General features: G+C 35.3%; 1 long non-coding RNA gene across 2 annotated transcripts; it reads left to right on the forward strand.

Annotated features, from left to right (window-relative positions):
- Positions 1 to 219: 219 nt before the first annotated feature.
- LOC127150489 (uncharacterized) lies at positions 220 to 2,096 on the forward strand. Of its 2 annotated transcripts, XR_007822855.1 has the most exons (4): positions 220 to 570; positions 657 to 756; positions 1,004 to 1,053; positions 1,858 to 2,096. It is a non-coding gene; the product is annotated as an uncharacterized LOC127150489 (long non-coding RNA). The 2 variants fall into 2 exon arrangements; XR_007822854.1 differs by having other exon boundaries at positions 657 to 1,053.
- The last annotated feature ends 24,889 nt before the right edge of the window (positions 2,097 to 26,985 follow it).

Raw genomic sequence — 26,985 nt, forward strand, 5'->3', positions numbered from 1 at the left:
GTTTGGAGCAAGGCTTGTAAGGACTGTAAACCCGATATTTTCTTGGTTTAATTTCTTTAAATGTGGAAAGAAAAAAAAAAGAAAAAGAAAATGGAAATTAAGTGTAAATATATATATATATATATATTTATATATTAAATAGTTTTATTAAATAAAGTAAAGAAAAGAAAGAAAAGAAAGGATAAAAAGAAGAAAAGGAGAAGAAAATTTCATTTTTTTCTTTTCTTCTTCTTCTTCTCTTCCCTTCACCGCCAAGATTTTGAAGACATCCAAGTTCCATTTTTTTTTCTTTTTCCTTCTTCAATTTGCAGAGAACTTCTAAGAGAGAGTTTGGAAGAAGAAGAGAAATTTTACTAGAATTTTTAGGTTGAAGAAGAGGAGGAGAACTCAAGCAAAGTGTATCAATGGCTGAATTTTAGTTCATTCTGCACATCACTGGTTTTTAATTTGGTTTGAACTCTTCAAAAGGAATTAAGAGAAAACAGGGCAGTTGGTTTTCACTCGAAATCAGGAGGTCTCTGGTTTTTCTTGTATTTCAGAGTGTATTGGTAGAGTTAGAACCTCTATTTGGTATGGTTGGAAAGGTTATTCAATTTACTACAACTTTCATGAAGACATTGTAAACCAAAAACGACTAAAAATCAGTTAAATTGTAGGGACAAGTTAAAGAGGTCGTGTGCGTGCGATTCTGGAAGTGGTTCTGTTTTGAGGGTTATATGTGTTTATGCACGGGGAATCAGATTTATATGTCTTCAGGTAAGTTTTAGAGGATCTCAAAATGAAGATTTTGATATAAAGAACACTCATTTTGGTTAAGTATTGAGAAAGTTATAGTCCTTTGAAGTTTATGTTAGAAATCTGGAAATTTTAGAGAATTAATGAAATAGGATTTTATTTCTTAAGCTTTGTTTTCGTGAGCGTCATCTTTTGGTGCGACATGTTATGTATATCTTTAGGAAACCAGAATGTTTAGAGTTTTAATACTCGGTTGGGTTGTTGGCAGGCCGAGAAGAATTAAACCGAGCTTATAGACCAAGGATCTAGCCCAAGACTGTGAGTGACAAAACCAACTTTGAAATATTTTTCATAATTGTTATTATGATTGAATGGAATAAATGTTTATTTACGAAGCCATGAAAAGTATTTGAATTTCATGACTATTTTCAAGTATACATTTGGAGACTAGATTTCTTAAAGAAATTTATGCTAGCACGTAGATATTAAATGTTTGGAAAGTATTTAAACCACAATATTTTAAGCAAAGCATGAATTAGTATGAAGTTTTGTTTTAAGAACTACAATTTTTCACGAAAGAGCTGAGTAAAGTTCGAGCTTTGTGTAAAATTTATAAGCAGGCATGTTTTAATATTTAAAGATGATTTATAAAATTTTCATTAACTACATGACTGAGATCTTGAGCCTGAGGCTAGAGATTACCGTGTGCACACTGGTTAGATTCCGTTGTTGACGTTGAGTGTACTCCGTAACAACGATGCTATCGTGAGTGCTGGGCGGGCCCCACTACGACAAAGATGATGGGAGTGCTGGGTGGGCCCCACTACATCGTAGTGCTTGTAAACGTTGTTGTACTAGGTGTACCCTACACAACGTAGATTCGTCATGTTAGCTAAAATGCTTCGATATACTTGATATGCCTTGCTAGATTTCAATGATGAACATGCTGAGTATTTAAGGAAGCTATTCTTACTACTACACATTTACATTTGCGACTTGTATAAACAGATTTATATGTGTAAAGTTTTCACGTGCTTTTATCTTTAAATTCATAGTTTTAAACTGAGTCACTCACTGAGCTTCATAGCTCACCCTTTCCAAAATGTTTTACCCATTTTCCAGGTAGAGATCGACTTCCCGGTGCCTGATAGACTGCCTTAGTCTGCGGAAGCTTCATTATCGATTGCCAGTACGTGTTTTGAGTTGGGCATAGAGTCTGTTGTGTTGTGGTGTATATACACCGTTGTATGTTATAGATACTCCACAGTTTGTATAAGCTTTAGGAGTTGTAGTTGTGTAAATTTTGTTGGTTATATTTTGATTAAGGTGTCTTTAGGTTTACTCGTGAAATTGGTAAATTTTGAGATACACTTCATGTATGTGTTTGACTAGCTGTGTTGGACTAGCCTAGGATCTGCTGTGTTTTGTGGCATGTACAATAGTTTATATACTAGATTGGCAAGTTCATCACATGAAGATTTTAAGTAGAGTCGACAGATACAGGTACAGAAAAGCGTTGTTCGTCGGCTTCACGCCATCTTTCGGTCTAAAGTAGCAGGTAGTCCGGGAGGGGGTGTGACAAGGACAGTTTCCAGAACCTTAAACAGAAGCTAGTTACTGCGCCGGTTCTTACTGTACCTGATGGTTCAGGGAGTTTTGTGATTTACAGTGATGCATCTAAGAAAGGTTTGGTTTGTGTTTTGATGCAGCGAGGTAAGGTAGTTGCTTACGCTTCTCGTCAATTGAAGAGTCATGAGCAGAATTACCTTACCCATGATTTAGAGTTGGCAGCAGTAGTTTTTTCATTGAAGATATGGAGGCATTACTTGTATGGTGAAAAGATACAGATCTTCACGGATCATAAAAGCTTGAATTACTTTTTCACTCAGAAGGAATTGAATATGAGACAGCGAAGATGGCTTGAATTAGTGAAGGATTATGATTGTGAGATACTGTATCATCCAGGCAAGGCGAATGTGGTAGCTGATGCTCTTAGTAGAAAGGTATCACATTCAGCAGCACTTATTACCCGACAGACCCTGTTGCATCGAGATTTTGAGAGGGCTGAGATTGCAGTGTCAGTAGAGGCGTCACTTCAGAGTTAACACAGTTGACGGTGTAGCCGACTTTGAGGTAGAAGATCATTGATGCTAAGAGTAACGATCCTTACTTGGTTGAGAAGTGTTGCCTAGCAGAAGCAGGGCAAGCGGTTGAGTTCTCCATATCCTCTGATGGTGGGCTTTTGTTTGAGAGGTGCCTTTGTGTGCCAACAGACAGTGGGGTTAAAACATAATCATTGTCTGAGGCTCAAAGTTCCCCATTTTCCATGCACCCAGGTAGTATGAAGATGTATCAGGACATAAAATGGGTTTACTGGTGGCATAATATGAAGAGAGAGGTGGCCGAATTTGTTAGTAAATGCTTGGTGTGTCATCAGGTTAAAGCACCAAGGCCGAAACCAGCAGGTTTATTACAACCCTTAAGCGTACTGAAATGGAAGTGGGAAAACGTGTCCATGGATTTCATTACAGGACTGCCTAGAACTTTAAGGGGTTTTATAGTGATTTAGGTTGTTGTTGACAGACTTACCAAATTAGCACACTTCATTCCGGGAGAAATCCACTTATACTGCTAATAAGTGGGCACAGTTGTACATGTCTGAGATAGTGAGACTACATGGCGTGCCAGTGTTGATTGTTTCTGATAGAGATGCTCGTTTCACTTCCAAGTTCATGACGGGTTTACAGGCTGCCATGGGCAAGAGGTTAGACTTTAGTACAACTTTCCACCCACAGACTGATGGTCAAACTGAGCATCTGAACCATGTTTTAGAGGATATGTTGCGAGCTTGCGCATTAGAATTCCCAGGTAGTTGGGATTCTCACTTGCATTTGATGGAATTTGCTTATAATAACAGTTTTCAAGCTACCATTGGCATGGCACCATTTGAGGCCTTGTACGACAAATGTTGTAGATCCCCTGTTTGTTGGGATGAGGTTGGTGAGCAGAGGTTGGTGGGTCCCGAGTTAGTTCAGTCTACTAACGAGGCGATACAGAAAATTAGATCACGTATGCAGACCACACAGAGTAGGCAGAAGAGTTATGCTGATGTGAGATGAAAGGATCTTGAGTTTGATGTGGAGGACAAAGTGTTCTTAAAAGTAGCACCTATGAAAGGTGTCTTACAATTTGAAACGAGAGGAAAGCTGAGTCCTCGTTTTGTTGTGTCGTTTGAGATTCTAGAGCGAATTGGCCCTGTAGGATATCGCTTGGCGTTGCCACCATCACTCTCGGAAGTTCATGATGTGTTCCATGTTTCTATGTTGAGGAAGTATGTGCCAGATCCATCTCATGTAGTGGATTACGAGCCATTAGAGATTGATGAAAACTTGAGCTATACAGAACAACCAGTTGACGTGTTGGGTAGGGAGGTGAAGATGTTGAGAAATAGAGAGAGATCACATTAGTTAAAGTCTTATGGCGGAATCACAAGGTTGAAGAGGCTACGTGGGATAGAGAAGATGACATGGAGCTCGTTATCCAAATTTGTTTGAGGAATAGAACTTTCAAGGACGAAAGTTCCTTAAGGAGGGAAGAATGTAACGCCCCAAATTTCGAGGTAACTTTTAACATTTTATGTTAATTTTCGTGAATTTAAAATTTTCGGTGATAATTTTTGGTTGGTTTAGAAGAGAAAAGAAAAAGAAATTGAAGGGTTTGAATTTTTTTATAATATAATATGATATAAAATAATCTAGTAATAATATAATATAAATTATATTATTATTATTATTAATTATATATATATAGATATATATTTTTTTAAAAAAAGGGGAAACCCTAACTTCTGCGCGCCCCCCCCCTCGATTTTTCTTCTTCTTCTTCATCTTCATTTCTTCTCCTGAATAGCCGTCGCCCCAAATCTTCTCCTTCTTACCCGACAACGCTAGCACAACCGCCCTCCGCCCCGACCTTCTTCTTCTTCTTTAAACTAGCCGCATCCGCACGCCCCCGTCTCCGTCTCCTCGTCTTCTTTTTCCATCAAGCCGTGCCTCACATCGAAATCTCGCCTGCAGTCGGCATCTTCGGCTGACCGTTGTCGTCGAGTCCTCGCGACAGCTGAACATCTTTACCGCTCTTTTGTACGACTCCAGATCTACCTCAGCTACACATTCAACCTCTGTATCTGCCTCTTACGCCGTCAGCCACACATTACTGACGTGAAGACATCCAGCGGCAGCCCGTCTTCAACCGTCCTTCGTTCCACGCGTACGGCCAACCATCGGCCATCTATGCCTCGGTCGTGCAGTGTCGATCGTCGTGCATCTTGCATCGATAAAGGTAACCGGGCAAATCTTCTCTGCCGCCGCCACCATGTGCTCGCTGTCGTGTGGAAACCAAATCAGTTCCAAGTAGGCTGAATTGAGTCGAGCTAGCCGAGCCACCAGTCGTGAGCGACCCGAACTAAGCCGTGAGGGAGCCGAACCAAGCCAAGAATTAAGCCGAGTCGAGCCACGAGCTGAGAACTGAGCCGAGCCAAATAGCGAGTCGAGTCGAGCCGCGAGCTGAGCCAAGTCGAGCGAGTCAAGCCAAGTCGAGTCGAGTCGAGCCGAGCCGTCTCAGAAGCCAAGTCAATTTTCCAAGCCAATCTCTTGATCCACCGAGCCACTTAAGTCGTGTCCATTTCAGGTAAGTCTTGGTAAGGACAATGTGAGGAATTTTTAATGTTTTCAATAGTCAGTGCGAGTCTAAATGTTGGATTAAAATGTTGAACTGATTGTTTGGGTTAACTGTTGCTCCTCTGAAGGTGTTAGAGAGGTGACGCTCGAGTTCAGGAGTTTTACGACAAGCGCAGTGGGAGCCAACTCTCCTCTGCTTGGGTAAGTCGGTAGCTATTGCTTTGAAACGTTTTGTACTGTGGATTTTGGTGATGTCATTGTTAAACCCGTATGTTTGTGTTTAGGTGGATTCGTTTGGACGCGGATTTGAACGAGAATTTAGCTACATTTCAGTTAAGGGATTTCTTACTACTGCACCTCGGACTGAGACAGGAAACATAGTAACCCACATGGGAATTATACGATAGTAATTGTATTGAATTGATTGATGCATGTTTGACTAGTACATATCACTTATATGCTCTTGACTGATGAAAGGTAATGTGATCATTAGTTGTATCTGCGAATAGACACTGATGCCCAGATGTTCTGTGTATTGTAGTTATGTTGGTGGGCTATGTTGTGAACTGGAATAGTATGTCGATGGACTATGATACCTTAATGTTATGTAAAGTTGAAGTCTGTTGTCGGGACATTGGTTATAGAGTTATGTCATAGAGGGACAAAGAGTTCGGAAACCACTTGTGTACATTGAGTATACGCCGTTGAACTGTGTTGTAGACTAAATACGACTGTTATGCATAATATAGACGTTACGCATAACCTAGATTACCTGTGGATGTGCTAGGGTTTAATCTGAGGCGAAAAACCATCAGGTGAATTTACAAAGTGATGATTTGACTAGTTGACTGGATTTAAAGAAATGTCACGATGATGTGTGAATTAGATATTCATATAGCAACTGAGGAGATAGTTTTTTAAACCTAAACTGTCTGATTGGCTAAGCTTATGATGGAACCGCTAACTTGAACGTTATTGTGATGTGACTGTTGTAGATGGTTTAGTATAGACTATGGGTAACGGTTAGCTTTATCTATCGGGTAGTGTACCTTACAGGCACGGTGTCCTTCGGGATTCCTCGACTGATATGTGTATCCTTCGGGATCACGAGACTGATATCTATCCTTCAGGATCACGAGATTGATATGTGCATTCTTCGGGATCACTAGACTAATGTGTGCATCCTTCGGGATAACTAGACTGATATGTGCATCCTTCGGGATCATTAGATTGATATGTGATCCTTCAGGATCACGAGACTGATGTGTGCATTCTACGGGACCATTAGACTGTTTATGTAGGGTACCCTTTAATAGGAAGCTAACTGTTATTACCCTAATGGGCCCAGTAGTGGGTCCCTTACTGGGTATATTTTATACTCACCCTTTTTCTCTTTAACTTTTCAGGTAAGGGTATGGTCAGGGGCAGACCGTCGAGGGGCAAGAAGGATGTTTGAACGCCATATGGACGCGTCTGGTTTTCTTTATGCTTTCGCTGATGTATTTTGTTACTTTTTATTTTTCTTTTGCCAGATGGAGTCATGGTTAAGACATCGATTTTACCATTTTATTTTGATGATTTTGTGAACCATATTTTGGAACTTTTGAGAAAGTGATCTAAAATCGGGCCCGGAACTGTTTTTTTGATATTCTGAATGTTTTTAATTAATCGTAATAGATCTTTTATGAGTTTGTGTGTTTTACTGTCGTGTTTTAGCAGTATGTAGTGACACCAGCTTAGTCCGAAAAGTTGGGTCATTACATTAAAGCTTTCTGTTTTTCATCGGTTGGTGGTGAAGAACCGATCAATTGAATATGGGTTGGGGTGAGGTGAGTCTGTAGGAGATTAGTAAAATAGTTTAAATTAGTTTGAGCAAGATATTATAAGTTTTATTTGGTGAACCCTTCTATACTTTAATTCTTGGTTGAGTTTTACTATAATGTCGTGTTTTATCTAGATGTCTTTTTCTTGTGTCCATACTTGGTTCATTTTCTTTTTTTCATTATCAAAATCATTTCCATTGTGGTGCTTGTGAGATCTTATATTTAAGGAAAGATTACTTAATAGGTTTTAGAAAATATAGGGGAATTTATACAGTTGAGTTTGATTTAGCAACCTGGTTATGGTTGTATGCAGTAGTGCTTGTCATTTCAAGTTTGTACTAAAAACTTTTTCTTTTTATAGCATGACAAGCATGAATGGACTGGTAGCAATTGGCTTCTTTTTTTGGTTGGTTAGGTAACTTTTTTTTTCTCAATGTAAATAACATGTTTTTGCAAATTTGTGGAAATTGTAGAGTGCAATGGAGTATAATTTTGGTTCAACCTTTGTTTGCAAAAATATTGATGCTGCAAAAGAGGTATGCTAATTTAGAGGTATGTTAATTTAGTGTTCTTGTTGAGAGAAATAATGTGTTCGTAATAATGTGTTCGTAGAGTCCACAATTAGTTTTCTTATTGTAGACTTTTGGTATTTACTAATCTTCATGTTGCTTTTAATAGAGAAATTCACACCCCTAGTGTGACACTTGAAGTTCACAGGGGCCTTAATATTTTGTAGATTTTGGAATCATCCTTGAGGTTTAAGATTAATCTATCAATAAGTTTAGATGGCGGTATTCCACAGGGAGCATGCATACTTGGGCAGCTATTAGGTATATTCCTCGTAAACTTGTAGGTATATAAGAATAAGGGAAATACCATTTTTCTTAAGTTAAATGCTTAAATTTAGAATTAATAAAAATGAACTTCAACAATTTGTTGGATTTGAAATCTATTGACTCTGGGTAATGTTTTATTTCTTACTCAATAACTTGTATCTATTTAATTGGTTTCTCTATTAACTAAATTTGTTTGTTGACATATAACAGGCTTTCTTGCCCTTCCGTCTTTCTTCTCCTCCTCGCTGCGATTTCTTTTGTCATATTTCTTCTTTTCTTTTTCTTTTTTTTTTTTTTGCCGCTGCGATTTCTTTCCATTGTCTTTCTTCTTTTTCTCTTCCTTTTATACATCGTTTAATCTTTCCATCGTCTTTCTTATTTTTCTCTTCTTTTTTTTCTTTGCGATTTCTTTCCATCGTCTTTCTTCTTTTCTTCTTCTTTTTTATGTCGTTTAAATTTAGGTAACCAAATCTAAACTATCGTGTACAAAAAATAGCAGAATTTAAACGATTGCGTATAAATAATCTTGAAAAAAATCATTTAGATTGGAGTAGTCAAATGTAAATGATCGTGTAAAAAAGGTAAACCATCGTGTAAAAAAAAAACCATCGTGTAGATAAATCTAAGTGATTGCATGCGAAAATAATTTAAAAAAACATTTATCCAAATCTAAACGATCGTGTACTAAAGAATCTTGAGAAAATAAATAATCATGCAAACAAATCGAAACGATCATGTAATAAAATAATCTAAACGATCGTGTAAAAAAAAGTAGACGATCACGTATAAATTTTTTTTAAAAAAAGCATTTAGCAAATCATAACTATTGTGTATAAAAAGAAAATCGATTTACCTACCCAAATCTAAACGATCAAATATAAACAATCGTGTAACCAAATTAAACGATCGTGTAACAAAATTAAATGATAGAATTAAAAAAATAATTGCCAAATTAAATGACCAAATCTAAACGATCGTGTACCAAATATATTACGTGCGCATTATTGACGGGGCATTTTTGGTATTTTACATGATGGGCCTGTGGGCTTTTTCCATTTTCGGAATTGTTCTATACAGTGTAAATATTTTGTTACTTCGTTCTATTTGTAAGACGATGTAACGACCCAACTCCTTATACTAAGCCGAAAACAATACTAATTTGAAAGATAAGTAAAATTTCTTAAATTTAAAAAAAATAGAAAATAAAACAAACCTCATAAAATTAGATAAAATCCTAACTCGAACGTTATCTAACTTAAAAATAAATAAATAAATAAAATAAAACAAAATAAAATAAAGTAAAAAGTGCATCTGATCAATGTCATAAAACAGAAGCAATAAGATCCCTCTGGCTCGCCACAGTCACTTCTTGTCATTCACCAGCTTCCTTCTGCCTTTACCTCTACCTCTACCTGAAAAAATTTAAATAAGTAAGAGTGAGTATAAAAATATACTCAGTAAGGGACCCACTACTAGTCCTGCTAGGTGTCTGTTAACTTCCTATTAGAGTCATGTAAAATGGTACCGTAAACTGACACATTTCCGAACATGTGCAATCTGTGATCCCGTAGAAACATATCTGGTCTTCGGTGAACGCAAAGGAACACCTAGGATAATTGGTCTTTAGTGTACCTGAAGGAAAAACTAAGACAATCGGGCGGTGAGTGACCCCGTCGAGTCACTCATAATCATGTTTATGTCTTACTGGACCGGTGATCCCGTCGGACTACACAGTCATAAAAGGTGATGATCCCGAAGGACACCCATGTGGGTACGACTCTAATAGCGAAAGTTAACAACACAACCTAACCATAGCATGTAACATCACATACATTATCATAAGCATGACATAAGTATCGATCATGTCATTTTAATCAAACATTGTCATCAAAGACATAACACAGTCGTTATCATCAATATACTACCAGCAATAATCATGTTAACAGCTATCATCATCATACCCCATATAATGGCAGTCAATATCAATAGCATCCAGATATACATTTTAACAATCACTAACGCATAACCATAAGTACATGCGGTCTCTTAAATTTAGTTCAAGGGTCTAGTAATAGAATCTCTTACCTAAAGATTTGTTAAAACCGAGATTTTCCTAACAGTCGTGGTTAAGCTTCTTGAGGGAACATCCCAAAATGAAGGCAAATCGATTTCCACTTAGTTAGACAAACTCCCAGCTCAATTTTCCAATTAAATAAAAAAAAAAGATAAAAAGCCAAAAATGGGTCAAATAAGGTAAAAAAAACAAGCTTGGCAACTCAAACGGCTCGGAGAGGGAAAAAATCGGGTGGTCAGCTTAGCTAAGATGTGCGCGTGGCTTGGGAGTGAAGGGCAACTCGGGATCTTGCACACACGTGGCTCGATGGCTGGAGACGTTCGGGCCTTCCGTTCGTGACTCGCAGCGGACGAATCGAAGGTTAGATAGGGGCTACGGATGGGAGATGGAGATGGCTCGGCTACGCAATGAACCGTGATGGAAAACAGATGACCAACGGCTTGCGACGGAGAAGGGGCGCTTGGGACAGCCGACTTGTGAAGATGAGGAGACGACTCGTGTCAGTTAGGTTAGGCGATGGGCTGAAGAAGCGGCTCGAAATGGCGGTGACGCTCGTGGTGCCTGTTGGAATGAGGAGAGTGGTGGCAGATTGATGGAGTTTCGGGTTAGGGTTTTTGTTTGCTTGAGGAATAAGAAGATGAATAGGATTTTCACACATCCCAAAGCCCTATTTAATAAAAATAACTCCTTTTATTTTTATTTTTCCTTTTTCTCTTTCCCAAAAATCTTCACACTCTCTCTCTTCATTTAAAACCCGCCAAATATCCTCTTTAAACCTAAATTTCCATCTCTCTCCAATCCAATCACCTTTATCTTTCAAAAAATTAATTATCTTAACCTAATTATATTATCCACATAATATAATTACCCTAAATAATTACTTTATCTTTATAATATAATTAGTTTAGAGAAACTATTTACCGCCCGTGTAACAAGCCCTTTAAGGCAAATTATTTTTTCAGAATTCTTTATTTGCCCTTAATCTTTCAAATCTGATTTTTTTCTTCTTCTCGATTTTTTCATGATCATCATTTTCGAGTTATTCGTCTCTTCTTTTATATATCTTTCATCTGGATCATTTGAGCTATTTCGAGTTATTTTTCGTAATTTTCTACAACATTCACTCTGATATCCATTATCTTCGATAACATTGTTTCTTTTCTTGTCATCTTGGACAATCAAGATCGTGTCTGCTGCTCAGTTGATATCATCTCAGTTTTTCTGGTTTTGATGAGTATTCTAAATATCGTTTTTCTTTGAGCTATTTAGTTGATTATAAAATTTCAGCGTGAAGATAGAATGTTTAATAAATGTTTGTATTATTGAAGACATCCTGTAATGTTTTGATTATGAAGATCGTTGAAGGTTTTGATTACTGTTTATGTTTATTTAAGAATTTATATTTCAGTATGAATGTCGTTTGAGTTTTTTGTCGTTTGAGTCTTTTAAGAATCACTGTAAGATGTGTAAATCATTATGAAAATCGATAGTTTGAAGTTTTTCATGATAATTTTCATTCAAATACTTGATCGTTTACCTCTTTCGACATGATCGTTTAACAATATACAGACGATCTTTTTGTTTTATGAACACGATCGTTCATCTTTATGAACAAAAAAATTTTGAATATTTTGTATGATCTACATTTTTAAACGATTTTGTATCAAATTCAATACGATTGTTTAAACGATGAGCGTCTAAAAACCATCGTGTATCAATTTCAATTTTAAACAAACAGTATCTTTAAATGATCGTGTATCAAATTGGATATGATGGTTTACACATAAACAATCATTTAATTTATTGTATACGATTGTGTATTTGTGTTAAACGATCGTTTAGTATTTATTAACTTATTTGCACGATGGTTTAAATGATCAGCGTCTTTGCACGATGTCTATTCCTATTGTTAAATGATCATTTAGTATTTATTAACTTCTTTGCACGAAGGTTTAAACGATCAGTGTCTTTAAACGATCATTTAATTTCTTATATACGATCGTGTATTGGTGTTAAACAATTGTTTAGTATTTATTAACTTATTTGCACGATCGTTTAATATTATCTTATTACATCTAAATACTTAATTATATTTTCTTTTTTCCATATTAGAATGTCTATTCCTATTGTTATTTATTATGGAGGTCAATGGAATGGCTGCAATGGTTATGAGAATTACTCAGTGTCTGGAATTTTGGTACATATGCGAGTCAACTTTAATTCTTTGGTTTCTTTATTGTGAACAACTTGAATTAGATGAATCAGTAGAATTATCTGTTTTACTTGATTTTGGTAAAAGTAATGTTCAAACTGTGGTGCCGATAAAGAAGGACATTATGTTGCTTGGTATTTAGCTTTTGTTAAAGATGCAACTAATAGACATCCATTAGTTGTGCATGTAAGTGTTGATTGTTTGGGAATGTCTTCTTCATCTAGTAGTGTATGGGGGAATGTTGATATGTAATTGAATATAGGTTTATCTTCTTTTGTTTCAAATGATGAAGTTATAAGAGACATCTCTTATTGTTCTAATTTGAAGGAAAAAAATTTATTTGAAAGTAAAGAAGTGCTTTCAAAGTGTTTTTGCATAATAGTAGTGAAGAAAACTTTCAATTTAGGACTACAGTATCAAATTTGAGGTCTCTTGAATTTAGATGTCTGAAAGAAAGCTGCAAATGGTATGTAAGGGCATCTCATTATAAGAAGAGTGATTTGTGGATGCTACGAAAATACACTTCTGTTCATGATTGTTCATTGCGTACTACCCAAAGTTCTCACATGCAAGCTTCTTCAACAGTAATTGGCAATTGTATGATAGATGATTTTAGATTCATGTCTACTGATCGTTCAATTCCTAAAGAGATTGTGCATAAGGCTTGTACAAATCATGGAGTTGATATAAGTTACCAGAAAGCTTGGAGGGTAAAAGAACATATGGTAAAGATATTACATGGTGACACAGTTGAATCGTATGCATTGATTATAAGATTCTTTGATAAATTGGTTGAATCTAATCCAAATATTATTAGTTTTTTATATCAAATTTAAATTGATTTGCAGATAGATATGGATAGACTAATATTACGGTCTATCTTGATAGACTAATATTGGCATCTTTGATATTTTTTCTGTTCTTTTTTGTTTGTGCTGATAGAAATGTGTTTTTAATTATTATAGGTACATGCACTGCTTTAGAAATGGATGATAGTGGTCATTTCAAGTTTTGTTTTATGGCTTTTGGTCCATCAATTGAGGGGTGGAAATATTATAGACCTATTATTTCTGTTGATGGGACATTTTTTAAGTGTAAGTTTGGTCGCATCCTATTTACAGCTTCATCACAAGATGGTAACAATCAAATCTTCCCTCTTGCTTTTTCCATTGTAGATTCTGAAAAAGATGCATCATGGACATGGTTTTTTGAGAAGATACAAAGAAGTTTTCCAGAGCGAGCTAATTTAGTCATTGTTTCTGATAGGCATCTTTAGCATCCTCAAAGGAGTTTTAAGAGTGTTTCCTGATGTTGAGTATTGTGTGTGCACAAAACATCTTTTAAGTAACTTGAAACTCCATTTTAAAGATCCACTACTTGATAAGTATTTCTTTAGCTGTGCTTATGCTTACACTGTTGAAGAATTTGAGTACCACATGAGATGCAAGGAGTCTGTTTGTTCAAATATTATAGATTATCTTAGTAGTGTTAGTTTTGAGAAGTGGTCTTGGGCATATTCACGTAGACGAAGGTATAGAATGATGACATCAATTTGTGCAGAAAGTGTAAATTATGTGTTTAAAGATCTTAGAGAACTACCTATGGCAACGATGCTTTGTTTAATTAGGGATATATTGCAAAAGTGATTTTATGAAAGAAGTAAAGCTGCTTCTACAATGAAAAGTCATTTGACTTCTTGGACTGAGAACATTCTACGTTTAGAACATGAAAAGTCAAGAAGATTAGTGGTAAAATTTTTTATTTATTTTTTTCTCGAACAGTTAGAGATAGATTGCTATCTTTGTCTATTGCCAATAGATAAAGATAGCAATTTATCTCAGATAGGCACTGATAAATTAATATCTATATATATCTGATGTATATAAAGATTGTAATCTATTTCTTCTTATGTTCTTTTGTCTTTATTTGTGTTATGTATTAGGTTGATCCAATAAGTACAATTGAATACCAAGTAACATATGGAAATCAATAGTTTATTGTGAAGTTAAACGTCGGATGTTGTAGTTGTCGAGTATGGGATGTTTAAGAAATTCCTTGTGCACATGATCTTGCTGTTCTATGAATGCTTAATTTAAATACCTATTCTTATGTGCCTGAGTTTAATTATAGAGAAACACTATCAGCAACATACAATGGTTGTATTCAACCTGTTGAATCTCATTTTGATTGGAGAGTTGTAGATTCTGTCATGAAAATATTACCTCCAGTCTTTAAACGGCAGGCTGGAAGACCAAGAAAACAAAGAATTCTATCTGTTGGGGAATTTAGTAGTTCAACCAGATGTTCCAATTGTAATCGTAAATGACATAATAGTAGGACTTGTAAGCAAGGCAAGGTTTGAACAATTAATGAAAATTTGTACTATCTTTCTTGCCTTATTATGTATACACGTTTGGTATTAAATTTGATGGAGAGTTGATATCGTTTAGATATTAGACATATAAACGATCGCTTAAATATATATGTGCGATCTATTACATTAGTGTGATACATATAAACGATTGCTTAATATTCTTCACTTGTACATTAAGAAATGGCTTAATATTCTTTTAGATATTTGTGTGGTTTATATAAACGATCGCTTGATATTTTTTATGCTTATTAAGAATATCGTTTAGACTATACTAAACGATCGTTTATGTATATATGCGCAATCTTATACATTAGTGTGATACATATAAACGATCGTTTAATATTCTTCACCTATACATTAGGAAATGGCTTAATATTCTTTTAGATACTTGTGTGGTTTATATAAACGATCGCTTAATATTTTTTATGCTTATTAAGAAAATCGTTTAAATTTTACTAAACGATTGCTTAAAGATATATGCGTGAAGAGTATTTCTGTACACGAATGTTTTTATATTTTTATACAATTGTTTTGTGATATGTATCTAAGCGAATACAAACATTAACTCAAAAGTAAAAGAATTAAATATATATTTATTTACCAAAAGTATTTATTTGTCTAAAGTTCCAATACATATTGTTGTTTAAACAGTTTCATGTTTTTGACAGTTAGACAATCATGATCATCATTTGTTAGAAGGTATTCAATAAATTTAGAATCGAAAATGCTATAATCCAATGAACGCCATTTCTGTAATGTGGTTGTTGATCTGAGTACTGGCCAAGGGCCATATTTGAATCTTTTTTAATGAAGGTCCACTCCAATTGCAATTGCGAGTGAGGCGATGCATCGTGCAAGTATTTCAAGAGCTTGATCGACAAGTTTCTTCTCAACATAATTTGGCATCGAGTCGAACACGTAGATCTTGCATTTCCTCATATCAGCTGCAATAGCCAACCAGTGTTCTTTTATGTTGATGCAGCCAATCACGTAGTTGACATCTCCCCACCCTGGTTTTTCTTGGAAATTACCAACAGCTGTGTTGAAATAGTATTCCAAATCTTCTTCTGTCCATAGATTTAAGTGTGTTGTTGTGTCTTTCCAATCAACTTTCTTATTGTCCGCTGTCAGCAGATGAGTATCAAAAAGGCGTTGTCAAACTATGCAATGTGGCTTATTGATTCCACTCTTGAAGAACAAGTAAAAAATTTAGTCAGAATATTATTATGCAGTTTAACTTCTATACAAAAAAAAATTAAAGAATAACAACTTACTATAAATGCAGAATCTATTTCTCTAAAAGTATACTTGCAAAGTTTCTTGATGTACAACATTTTTCTCTACAAGTGGGATAATAGCAAATCCATGGTCTACAAAAAAAATTAAAACAATTGTTTAGTTAATGAAAGAAGAGTATAGGCGATCGTTTAGAAAACACAAGTGATCGTTTACTTACTAACCAATTGTTTAATATATATAAACGATCATTTAGTGAATAGAAGCGATCGTTTAGAAAATACGAGTGATCGTTTGCAACATTTTTTCCTTACTAAGCAATCATGTAATATATATAAACGATCGTTTGGTTTAGATAAAGTATGTTGTACTCGATCATGTAATTTTATATATAAAATGAAATTTGGAAAAGTACTTACGTCTCCTAGTATCCATATGTTTTCTTCAAGCTTTTTGAAAAAAATCTTTCTGTCTGGTTGTGGAGACTACTCTCCTTTCTTCATGAGTTGTTTTTCTTGATCTTTTCCATGCCAAGTATTCATTCCATAATTTTTAATCCACTTGCCACATGGGATTATATGTATCTATATCAATGATTTTGACATCTGAGACAGGTATTGTCAATTCTGATATGATCTCAATAGATATTTTGGGTGGATAAACTTGTTGACCTTGATCAGCCACGTTTTTATTTGCTGTTTTACATAGCTTTCTTCTATTCATTGGTTTTTGTTGATCTTCATTTGTTTCCTATAATGCACAATGTTGTTAACTATGAAAAAAATAAAAAACAATAATAATTGATGCAAAGTACTTCAGAGTTGTTTTATATACATACTGATATAGGTTCTAAATCAATTGTAGAACTTTCTTTGTGCGTTACTGGTTCATTTTCAACCAGAGTACTTCACTATTTTTTTTAATCTTAACCTGTTGTTTTGTTGTTTACTGTAATGCATGATATTAGACAAGTAACAAACTATTAATTTAAAGGACTACACATTTTGTTGTGTATACATACCAATTGAGATTCTATTTTTTCAGTTGAGGTAGATTACTGCACATTTCCAATTGTTTGATCCTCAGTTACTTGTTCATATTCTTTTTCTTTTTCTATCTCAGCCAAAGTAACTAGTTGATCATTTTTTCGTATTTCCTACAATGTATAATATTAGATAAGAAACAAACTCTTAATTGAAAGGACTACACAGTTGTTATGTATACATACCCGTTGAGATTCTTCATTTACATTTGAAATTGATGGTGGCACCTCATGAATTTGTACAGTTTGATCTAATGTAGCCATTGCAGGTTGGTAGAGAGTACTACTTGATGATGGTATAAACAAACAAAATTACCTGAAAAGCAAGTACGTAGCCTTTTATGTTGTAGTTTGCCACGACTTTGGAACTTTTTGCCCTCTTTAACTCGTATGCTTCTTTTTTCCTTGTAGAATTCTGTTCAAACTGTTGAGCAAACGAGTGTAGAAGAAAGTTGACCAATCAAAGTTCTTGAAAACTTCTTCATCATCAACTTCTCCCAAAATATCTATATCAAACTGTGTTTTGTTATCTTTCCTGACCATTACAGTTTCTATAAAAAGGACCAGGGCAACCTTCACAACATCTTCATCATTTGTAAACTCAAAGGTTTTGAAAATTTCTTCAAGTTCAAAGCACGTTATTATTTTCTTGTTCTATGATCCAAATGGAAGGGTCTGTATGCACTTATTATCATAGTCTTTCTCCAATGTTACTCTGGTTGGCCACAACCCAATTATTATGTTGAATTCATTTTGGGTGAAACAGACATTCTTCCCTCAAACAGAAAAACAGATTCCATTTGAATTGACTTCTTTAGGTATCTGCCTCAGCAAGAAGTGATGGATCAAATGGTCGTTGAAGACCATGTTGACATTCAGTAGTGGACAAAAAATTGATTTATGGAAGATCTGCAGTTGTTCCTTGGTCAGTTTATCTTTAATAAGACAGCCAATTTTGTGCAGTTGGCATGAGACAGTGGCAGGAAAGTATTTGTTGCTAGGTACACCCATCCTGAAAATAATTATCATAATATACTTTCCTTATATACACGATCGTTTATAAAAAACTAACCCATAAGTTCTAAATTTAAACTATCGTTTACTTGATGTAACAGATCGTTTAATCCAAACAGAACGTAATAATAAATTGAAACATTTATCAATCTGGAGAATAGAAGTTTAAACAAATCCGAAAACCTAAATGATTGAGTATAAGAATTTTAGAACAGAATGATCGTTTTTAAAGACAGAAGTCGAAACATTTGAAATATAAAGAAGGAAAAGTGTAATAACGTGAAGAGAAAAGTTCTTGGAACTGAGAGAAATATTATAGTAGGAAAAGTTCAGCAAAATACCTTTTGACTTTGAAGAGAAAAATGGACTGAGAGAATATTGGAATTGGAAATCCTTGAGACGAAATGTTGAGTGATCAGTGCCTTTGTGTATTGCAAAGTGACGGAAAACGAAGAAGGTGAAACATATATATTGGTTGTTCTTACCAAAGGGGTAATATTGTAAATTCGCGTACTTTTTTTAAAATGTTCAATAGCATTCTTTACTGTTTAATATATATATATATATATATATATATATATATATATATATATGTATGTATGTATGTATGTATGTATGTATGTATGTATGTATGTATGTATGTATGTATGTATGTATGTATGTATGTATGTATGTATGTATGTATGTATGTATGTATGTATATAAATGATCGTTTAATTATGTTAAAACGATCATTTAAAAAATGTGGTTGATCGCATTGTTAAACGATTGGAAAAAAATATAATGTCAAACGATGATGTTGTACAACTAAACGATCGTATAGGATATCCTTTATAAGATGTACAATTTACGCGATCGTGTAGTATATTATTTAAGCGAATATGTATGTATGCGATTAAACGATAGTATTGTTGAATATGAACGATCGTGGTAATAAATGTAATTGATCTATTTGTATGTTTTACAAGATAGTGTAGGATATAAAGAGTGAAATTAAATAGGGATTTCTAGAGTATAAAATAAAGAAATTTCTGAAAGTTAAATTTAATGATTTGAAGCTTTACAAAGATTACAAATCATCTCTAAAATATTGAGAAATTTGTAGGTCAAAGGATGGAGCAATATCAATGTATTCTTGAGTTGACATTCTTCATCCATTTCTTTTGCTGCTTTATCCTTGTGTTGAGACTTTTGTCTTTTTTTGCTGACAAACATTATTTTCCTTTTGCATTTCTTTAATTTCTCTCTTGTTTCATTTTGTTTCAACTTTATCTTCTAGTTCTTCACTGCTATCAGTGCCAATTTCTTTTTGTGGTTCTTGAATGCTATAATTGTCAATTTCTTCTTGTGGTTCTTGAATGCTATCAGTGTCAGTTTCTTCTTCAGTTTCAGTTTCGTTATTATCAAATTCATCTTCATCAATCATCTTTTGTTTTCCTTTTGTTGTATCTTTTGTATTTTCTTTCCCTTGTTTTTCTATATTTTTTTCTTCAATGATTACAATATTTCTCAATTGAATTTGGCTTCAGTTTGTTTTGTCTTCCTGGCTCCTTCTATTTTCAACTTCTTCTTATTTTTCTCCATCTTTAAATTCAATTATCTGAATGTAAAAAGAGAAAGTGCTGTCAAAATGATTGTGCAACAAAATGTAGACAGACATGCAATATAAAGATCGTTTAAATATGTATATACGATCATGAAATAAGCTGAGTAGCAAACAATTAAAAAATATATAAATGAAAGGATTACAAACCAAACGAACAGTCGTGTAAAATATATAAACGATCGTTTAATATAATTAAACGATCGTTTAGTTACGTCAAATGATCGTTTAGTTATGTCCAACGATCATTTAGTTATGTCAAACGATCATTTAGTTATGTCAAACGATCGTTTAATTATATTTAAAGGATCGTGAAACCAGTTGTATATTAAAGAAATTAAAACCTGTGTCAATACATGTGTTTTTGGTGTTCCTAAATGAATAAGCCAGTTGTTGTTTTTGTCTTCTTCATCTATCTGCAAGCACATAAAGTAAGAATGTTCAGATACATCATGAAGAAAACACATCTAGACAAATAAATTATATCTGTCTATACGATTTATTTTTATTGTTTGGAAAGAGTTAAACCTGCGACAATCTTTGTGTTTTGGGTGTTTCTAAATCTATAGTTGCTATTGTTTCCAAGCTACTTTGTTTTTCTAAAACAGCAGTTTCCTGCAAAGAAAAATAAACAACATAATCGTGTTTTATTTTATTTGCAAAGTATGGAACATTAACAAAACAAAGGAGTGAAAAATGAATAAGGCACTAACCATAGGGCAATTTGTTGTTGCATACTTTACCATTGTATTAACTTGTTCATCATCATCAAGAAGATCAAGGCTACAAGTAGGTGGTCTATTTTTCTCCACGACTTTTGTATATGCAACTTCTTTCTCATTCTGTTGTTGAAGTTTCGCTGATGGTGGTGCTACATTCAAGCTTGTCATAACCATTGTCAACATGTATTTTATTTCTTTTATTCCTTTTCTTAATAATATTTGTTCTATTTCTATTTCTTCTTTATTTTTTCTAATTTCACTTATTTCATTTAAGATTTTATTTGTTTCATTCATTTTTTCCATTTCTTTCTCTTTTTTTTTTTTTTTGTTGTTGCTCTGCCTTTTCTTTTCTTTCCTGCTTCTCAATATTTTTGAAATATCTCAAAATTGTTTGAGACTCTTCTTCTGATGAGTCTAGAGGAGTCATGGAGAACTACAAATAAAATGATATTACATTACTAGTGGAAAAAGTAGTAGCAAAGGTATTGATAAACAATGATAGATTTATATCATCATCTATTCAAGATAGAGATGGATAGAAAATATTTCATTGTCTATCTGGATAGACATATATATAAGAATGCTCTAAGTTTACTTACATTTTCAGATTAAAAAATGTCGATGTTTAGAGTCCTCCAGTCACTTGTGTCCGAACATTTCCATGTTACAATTGGTGGCTCTTCCTTTGCAAGCTTTCTTCCTAACCCAATATCTAAATTGGAAAGTCTTGGTATTTTTTCAAAAACCCAATAAACTAAAACTATGGGAAATCCTTGAAGGTATACAACATCCTTGTCACTGTAGGATGCTTTTTTCATGAACTGATATGTTAAAATGGATGATAACCTCCCCCATGGATAGCCTTTAAAGATTCCTTAATTATCCAATATGTCTAGACATAGGAGATTTATGTGGTTGTATTGCTGTTTGGGAATTAAAAATGCTTCTAAGATATAGAGGTTAACTAGTTTTCCTTCAAATGAGTCTTCCTTATTGCACAGCGCTTTGAAAGTTCTTTCTATATCTCTTCTTGTTATAAAGTCATCATGACGGAACAACGCATTTTTCAGACCATTTTATTTTCTTTCTCCTAGATTTAACTCAGAGAATTTGTGACCTTTTAGTCCAGTCACACAACAAAAGTCTTTCAGCCTAAATTTTGCTATATGTCCATTGAAGTTGAAAGCAAAGACAATAGATTTTTTTGTATGACATTATTTTCTTAATAGAAAATTCAGGAATTGTGTTGGTATTTTGGCCATTTTAATGTTAAGGAACTGGCCAAAAGGGCTGTTTGTCAAAACTCGAGACAGAATTCTTTTGTCTATTTTTTACTTGATCTGATTCAATGTTTCTAAGCTATAGTATACAGTAATTCTAAGGGTTTTTTTTTCATCTTCCATAATAATGTCATTTGGATAGTGTGTTCACCTGTTGAATGACATAATAAATAGTATGTTTCAAACAACGGCAAATTTAAACAAATTTACAAATGTAGAGAGCTATAAAGAAAAAGATACAGAAATATACAACGCTATACATATAGATATTCACATTCTAGTTTGTTACCTTTTTTCTTTTTTCTTTCTTTATTTTACTTTCTTCTGTCTTTGCTTTATGCCTTATTGATTTGCTACACGATGCTTGTTGATTCTTGTTCACCGTCTATTTGTAAAAAAGAAGACTCATATAAATTATACAAACAGTATAGAAACAGACATGTTTGTATGTGGCATAGATCGCAATGGATATAGATTGAATGAAATGAATATAGATTAAGGCTTGTTTGTATGCGACATAAATTATGGTACGTATATGTGGATGGTGGAGATAGATCGAAATGAATATAGACTCAAACCTTTTTGTATGTGATATAGATGATGCTAGAAATATGTGGATGATGAAGACAGATCGAAATGAATATATATTCAAACCTTTTTGTATGCAAGATAGATCATCGATGGTGAATGTTCTATTGAAGTAGTTACCAGGATGTAAACAAATGACGACAAAGATGATGAAAGAAAAAGTCTGAGCAAGTTCCTTCACCTTTTTATAGCCTCTTTATTTGGATGGCATTTTTGTAATTACGATTTATTGGAGTTTCAGTAAATTTTCGTTTATAAACGATCGTTGAAACTTCTCTAAACAATCGTGTATACTTAAACCTTTTCGTTATCTTTTACTGCTTATTACCTTATCGTTTATATATATGATTATCGTTTACATAATGTACAGAATTGTGTATGCTTATCGTTTATATTTACAAACGTGATTGGGTGTACAATCGTTAACGTATATTGTTATCGTTCAGCGTTTATTGTTGATCGTTTATGTATTTTGTAATTTACGAGATCGTGTATCAATTGTATATTATGCTACACGATGCCGTCTAATAATCATTTATTAACATTAGTTGCGCGTGCGCGTGCAGACAATTAATCGCATGTTTGTTGGGGTATTTTTAGTATTTCGCATTGTGGGCCTATGGCCTTTTTCCGTTTTTGAAATTGTTCTATAGAGTGTAAATAACTTTTCGATTTGTTATATTATTAAAAAGACCCCGTTAGTTTATCATCACATCACTTAAATATACTCTTAAATAATTATATTATCTTTATAATATAATCATTTTAACTTCACAATCAATTAATTATAAAAATCAATGCAGAATTAAGCAACTTTCCACAAACACCACAATTGGATATTTTTCCAAAATATCTAATAAGTTCCAATAAATTTCAACAATTAAATAACACCAAAAATTCAAAAATTTAAACTTAAGATAATTAAAAATAAATTACCTTAAATTTTTGGCGTTGCAATCTTCCCTCCTTTGGGAAACTTTCGTCATCGAAAGTTCTAATCCTCGAACAACTCAGTGTACTGGGCTCTCATTTCATCATCCCTTTTCCACGTGGCCTCTTCCGCTCCGTGGTTTCGTCAAAGAACTTTGACCAGTGTAATCCCTCTATTACGGAGCATCTTCACCTCCCTTGCCAAAATCTCAATAGGTTGCTCCTCAAAGCTCAAGTTCTCATTAATTTGTAATGGCTCAAAGTCAACTACATGTGTCGAGTCTGCGACATACTTCCTCAGCATAGGGACATGGTACGTCATGAACTGCAGAAAATGTTGGAGGCAATGCAAAACGGTAAGCTATGGGGCTAATTCGCTTAAGTATCTTAATGGCCCTACAAAACGTGGACTTAGCTTCCCCTTCTTCTCGAATCTCAGAACACCCTTCATAGGTGCGACCTTAAAAAAGATCACCATGTCTACCATATCAAACTCGAGATCGTTACGTCTTACATCGGCATAACTCTTCTGTCTGTTCTGTGCTGTCAACATACGAGCTTTAATCTTCTGTATGGTTGCATTGGTGGTCTGAACTAACTTAAGGCCCAATATCCTCTGCTCACCAACCTCACCCCAACATACAGAACACCTACAACACCTACCATACAGAGCTTCAAACGGTTTCATGCCAATGGTAGTCTGGTAACTATTATTATAGGAAAACTCTATCAAATGCAAATAAGTGTCCCAACTCCATAAAAACTCTAGCACACAAGCTCGTAGCATATCTTCCAAAATCTGGTTCAACCTCTCTGTTTGATCATGAGTGTGAGGATGAAAAGTTATGTTGAAGTCTAACCTCGTGCCCAATGCAAGCTGAAGTCCTTTCCAGAACATCGATGTAAAACGAGCATCTCTATCAGAAACGATAGTTACAGGCACTCCATGCAGTCTTAGTATCTCGATCATATAACTGTCCCCACTTACTGGCAGTGTAAGTGGATTTCGCTGGAATAAAGTGGGCTGACTTTGTGAGCCTATCAACAACCCAAATGATCGTATAGCCCTTCAGAGTCCTAGGCAGTCCTGTAATGAATTCCATTGTCACATTCTCTAATTTCCACCCTGGCATACTCAAGATTTGCAACAAACCTGCTGGTCTCTGTCTGGGAGCCTTTACTTCCTGGCATACTAAGCACATACTAACGAAGTCTGCCACTTCTCTTTTCATATTTCGCCACCAGTAGACTCGCTTCAAGCCCTGGTACATCTTCGTACTACCAGAATGCACAAAGAATGAGGAGCTATGGGCCTCAGTCAAAAGCTTCATCTTAATTGCACTATCCGCTGGGATGCATAAACGCCTCTGATACATAAGTCTATCATAAGAGGAGATGAAGAACTCTTTAGCTTGGTCTGCTTCTGCCAGGCGACGTTTCTCAACCAAATATAGATCATTTAGCTGAACAACAATAATCTTCTGCCTCAAGGTCAGCTGTACTGACAACTGAGCCAACAGTGAAGAAACTTCTCCTAATGAAACCGTAATCTTAACTCTCTCAAAGTCTCTAAGCAAAGAAGCTTGCTTGGTGATAAGCGTAGCTGAATGTGACACCTTACCTGAATGATATAGAATTTTGCACTCATAATCCTTTACTAACTCCAACCATCTCCTCTATCTCGTGTTGAACTCCTTCTGGGTGAAGAAGTATTTCAACTTCTTATTATCAGTAAAAAATTGTATCTTCTCACCATACAGGTAGTGTCTCCATATCTTTAGTGCAAAAACCACTGCTGCCAACTCTATATCATGGGTAGGGTAGTTCTGCTCATGACTCTTCAACTGATGAGAGACATAAGCATCTACCTTACCCTATTGCATAAAAGCACCACCCAGTCCTTTATTGGAGGCGTCACTATTGTAACGCCCCGAATGTTGAGGTAAAATTTTAGCATTTTATGTGAATTTTCGGGATTTTAAAATTTTGTAGATGATGAAATAATAATATAATATTATTTATCTTATTATCATTATTATTATTATCGTTATAATTTAATATTAATACCTTAATTATTTTTATATATTTTTTTTAATATTATATTCACTAGGTGATATTAATATTATTTCAATTAATTAATATTAATATTGTATTATTAATTTTATTTCAATTATTATTTAATATTTCTTTTATTATTTATAATAGTATTATTAATTTATTTAATTATTTTGGTTAATATATATATATATATATAATAATATTTTTTTAAAAAAAGAAAAACCCTAAAGGCGCGCGCGGCACCCCCCCCCCCCATTTTTCATCTTCTTCGTCTTCTTCCTCGCGCCGCCGCAGCCCTAATTTTCTTTTTTTTTTTTTCTTTTCTCTTCAGCGCCGCCTCCCACCATCTCTCTTCCACACACTCACGCCTTCGCCTCCGTCCCCATCTCCTCCGTCGCGTTCCGTCTCCATTTACGTCTACATAGTCGGAAGCTTCTTCAACTTCAACGTTTCGTCCGCCGCGGCTCCCTCCCGTTTCTGATCTCCTCTCGGTCTCACGTAACCGGACGCCGCCGTGCGTCCATTGTCCGACCGCGTCTGCCGACGTCCAGCCGCCTTTCGCCGCGTCGTTCGCCAAGCAGCCGACAGCGAATCTCCAACGGTCGCAGATTTTTCCTATCTTGCAAGCCGACCCGGGAACCCTCATCCAACCGACCCGATTCGTGAGCCGAGCCGTGAGCCACAAGCCGCGAGCGGAGCCGCGAGCCGAGCCGCGAGCCACAAGTTGAGCCGAGCCGTAAGCCGAGTTGAGCCGAGCCGTGAGCCGAGCCGCGAGCCACAAGCCACGAGCCAAGCCGTGAGCCGAGCCGTGAGCCACAAGCCGAGTCGAGCTGAGCCGTAAGCTGAGTTGAACCTAGCTGCGAGCCGAGCCACAAGCCGAGCCGAGCCGAGCCGTGAGCCGAGCCGTGAGCCAAGGCCGAGCCGAGCCGAACCGAGGGTGAGCCAAGCCGAGCTGAGCCACCTAAGCCATATTTTTCCTCCCTCCACTTCGGGTCACGGTGAGTCTTCGGTAAGGATTGTTTTTGATGAATTCCCTAATGTTGCTACATCCGATTCGAGTTTGAATATTGGAATAAGATTTGGTCCTACCTTTCATCCCTTGAAGGTATTAAGGAGTTGACGTTCAAGTTCTCGGGTTCCACGGCAGGCTTGTTTGGAGATAGCTTTCCTTTCCTTGGCTAAGTCAACGGATGTTGCGTAGGACCATTTAAAATGACTTCTACTAGTATCATCGATTAAAACCTTTGTGTTTTCGTTTAGGTGGATCCGTTGAGCGTGGACTCGATCGAGGGGCATAACCGAGTATCAGGTAAGGGTTTTCCTACTACTGGACCTCGGATCGAGGCTGGAAACGTAGTAACCCACAGAGGATTACACGTTAGTAACTGTACCGAATAAATGTATGTGTGTTTGACTTTTAAGTATTGTTGCTATACCCTTGTCTGATGTAAAGGTAACGCGACCGCTAGTTGTAGCTTGTGTGCTATCGGGTGTAAGGAGTTGTTTACGGATAGACCCCGATGCTGGATGTTCGGTATAGTGTGGTTATGTTAATGGGCTACATTGTAGATTGGAATTGTATGTCGATGGACCTTAAACTTTTACGGTTAGGTACGTGGCAGTCTTCGGTCGAGACATTGATCATGGAGTTTGGTCGGGGAAGGACGGTGAGTCCGATTTTGATTGATTAGTTGACTGGGTCTAGGGGTTATCACAATGGTGTGCGAATTGGAAATGCGTATAGCAACTGAGGATGTAGTTATTTAAACCTATACTATC

Source organism: Cucumis melo, chromosome 8, assembly GCF_025177605.1.
Source record: "Cucumis melo cultivar AY chromosome 8, USDA_Cmelo_AY_1.0, whole genome shotgun sequence".
Taxonomy (NCBI): Eukaryota; Viridiplantae; Streptophyta; class Magnoliopsida; order Cucurbitales; family Cucurbitaceae; genus Cucumis; species Cucumis melo.